Source organism: Cynara cardunculus (genome assembly GCF_001531365.2).
Source record: "Cynara cardunculus var. scolymus isolate 2C chromosome LG 5, CcrdV1, whole genome shotgun sequence".
NCBI lineage: Eukaryota > Viridiplantae > Streptophyta > Magnoliopsida > Asterales > Asteraceae > Cynara > Cynara cardunculus.
Window position 1 is genome coordinate 29,589,921 of NC_037532.1, and position 3,639 is coordinate 29,593,559.

Sequence of the window (3,639 nt, forward strand, 5' to 3'; positions counted from 1 at the left end):
AATCCATAACCGGTTCATACCGGTCCCAGTTCCGGTCCTCCGGCAGTTACGTGCCGGGCCGGTCCGGTCCTATAACCGGTTACATAACCGGTTCCGGTCTTAACCGGTCTCGGTCCTAAAAAACGTTAAAATCCATAACCGGTTCATACCGGTCCCAGTTCCGGTCCTCCGGCAGTTACGTGCCGGGCCGGGCCCATTTGGCCATCTCTAATCCCAGGATGATCATTTGCTTTGCAGATAACCTGGAGTCACCGCATTTGAACATCTATGACTACAAGTGAATTTTTATTTCTCCTTGGATTTGAATCTGAAATCTCCTGATACTTTTGACCTTTGGAGCCAAGCTCAAACTAATCATGCACCACCCTTGTGGCTAAAAAGATGTATCTTGTTATTGTAAACATTTATTTTGGAACAAAAAAAACACATCTTTTTGTTCAATTGGTTAAAATTTTGAAAATTATTTAAATCATGTTTAAACTTCGCAAAAATTATTTAAAATAAGATAAATAAAATTGGTTGTTAGGGGTCGTTTACCAAATGCTTACTCGGGTAAGCGCTTACCAAGTTACATTATCTCACCGGATGAATATGACAAAGACCAAAAATCTTACTCGATAAGAGCAAAGACAATGATCGAGAGTCTTACCCGGTAAGTGATGGCGACGACTCTTACCATGGTTAGCGTTTACCGTGTAAGTTGTTACATACGATGTTTTGTTAGACTAAAATCTTACCAAGTAAGTAAGCGATAACGTTGAATTTTTACCATTAAGCGTTTACCATATACTTTTCATATCTTATTTGTCCATCTATTTACGAAACCTTTTACCGTTTATCATACTTAATATTTCACGTTTTTACTGTTGTGTTTATTGTTTGCCAGTCGTAGCGTTTCTTCTGCTCTAATAGTTCGTTTCATCGCACTATACTTGTTCCTTGTTCGCACACACTTTGTCGCTACTTACCACACTTGTTCCATGTTATTTTGTTTTGCAAGCCGAGGGTCTTCATAGAAATATGGGATAGTGATAAGATTTATTATGCACATTCTACCATAACCAAATCCTACTTATATGTGAGACGCATTAGGTTTGTTTCGTTTGTTTTTATTTACGACAAAAGAAAATCTTTACCAGCCATTCAAGATTACCATTTTCCCAACATCCAAAAAGTACTGATTTTGAAGTTGTCACGTTTCTTCTACCACACTTGTTTACATAATCAAGAAAAATCTTGATAACCTAAAAACTTGTGAGTTAAACTGTTGTATTGAATATTTATGTTCTAATGTTTACTCTACTGTAGGTGACTTATTGATATATATGCCCTTCGAGTATATTAATAGATGAGGTCAGTCCCTACAACTGGCTATAAGTACATCGATTACCCAATAGCATATCTCATGATGCCAAATTGATCACGCACGTCTAATTATTCCAAATTGAAATTGGAATAATTTGGAATATTTTTAGGTCTCGTTCGATTCATGGAATTAATTTAATTTAAAATTGAATTTCATTCCAATCCCATGTTAGGTGTGAAAGATTTCCTGAATTGGAAATCACGAGATTTCACAAACATATGATTTTGAACTCCCACGAGGTAAGTTGGTATTTCGTGAGGGATTTCATAGGATTTGTTTGTAATAATGTTTTAAAAAGTGTTTAAAACACTTGTTTTGTAATAATCAATTAATAAAAAAAGTAATTTAATTATTTTTATAATTTGTTTTTATAAATTATTTATAAAAATATCCAAATTATACAAACCAAACATACCAAAAAATTCAAATCCTTCGATGAAATCTAATCCCTCAAAAACATTCCACCAAAGCAAACGAGCCCTTAATATGTTCGGTTTGTATGATTTGGAAAGAAATTAAATTTCATCTTTTATAAATATTTAAAAAATATAAATAATTATAAAAAATAACTACATCATTTTTATAAATTGATTATTACAAAACAAATATTTTTACATATTTTAAAACATTATTACAAAAAAAATCCTACAAAATCCCGTAAAATACCAATCACCGCCGTTGGATTTCAAAATCTTATATTTGTGAGATTTCATTGAAACCCTTGATTTCAGTTCGGAATCTTCCTTTAAACCAAACGCGAAATTGGAATACAATCAAATTCTAAATCTTGTCAAATCCCACAAATCAAACAGATCCTTAAAGTCATTTTTGTAATAAATGATAGATTTAATGAACTTGTGTTATCATACTAAACTAAGGGGCCGTTTACCAAACTCTTATTTGGGTAAGAGCTTACCGACTCACATTACCTTATCGGATGAATGCGATAAAGACCAAGAATCTATACATGGTAAGAGCAAGGCAAGGAAAAGAGTGTTACCCGGTAAGTGAGGACGATTGACTCTTAACGTGGTAAGCGCTTACCAGGTAAATTGTTGCATACAATGTCGTTTTCGTGAACTAAAATCTTACTAGGTAAGTAAATGATAATGTTGAATATTACCGGTAAGCGCTTACCGGTTAAGTGTTTGGTAAACGGCCCCTAACTTTCATTTAGGGACTACACATTAAGGTTAATTTCTTTTTGATTAACCTGGATATCGAACTCGCTATGCGAGCCGACTAATCTCAGGACGACCATCTGCTTTGCAAATAGCCCAAAGTCACCGGATTTGAACATTCGTGGCCACAAGGAGATTTTTATTCGTTCTTAGATTAGAACCTACGACCTCCAAGTATTTTTGACCTTTGAAACTAAGCTCAAACCAATCTGACACCACCATTATGATTAATTTCTCAATACACATTTCTTGATTGTTATAGAAAGAAATCATATTGACAAATAACCGGTCTAAATACATGGGCTTGTAAATGAAGCAACGACATTAATGTGGTTGTTGTGTAAAAGGCATAAAAATACCAAAAATGTTTTTTTTTATTTCCTTTTTAATAATTAATTTTACTTGGTTATTTTTTTTTATTAACATGAATATCTAACCCGCTATGTGAACCGACTAATCCCAGGACGATCACATGCTTTACGGGTGGCCCGGTGTGACATCCGTCACCAAACCAGGTTAGTCAACCGTAACTCGAAACCTAACGTTAGCCCTTTTAGTAAATTTATGTGCTCACATGCTTCCTGAAACATAAGGTGTGAAATTTTAGGAGTTGGGTGTGTTCATTTTTTCCCCCCTTAAGTACTCTAGTCATTCTAATAGTAGAGAAAAACTAAGTGTTTATAATTCCTAAGTTGAATTTCTTTTTTTCGAGTACATAATTAGTCTATATAAATGTTTTATGTGCCTTGTACCGGTGACTAAAAGCCTTAAGCAAATGATTTGAGTTAATAATGTTAACTAGTTAGGTTGTTTAAAAAAAAACTAATATTATCAAAGGAGCTTATTATATAAAAGAAATAAATCAAGTAGTTTTAAATAAATTTAAATAATATATATATATATATATATATGTATAATTATCCATAAAATTTCAAAATTTAAATAATATATATCTATACTATATTATAAAGCATTTGGCTATAACTCTTAAAAACTCTTAAAAACTCTTAAAACTCTTAAACCCGTTCATCCCTATCCGATTTCATCCCTATCCGATTTCATCCCATATCTGAATTCGTGTAACTAACTGCA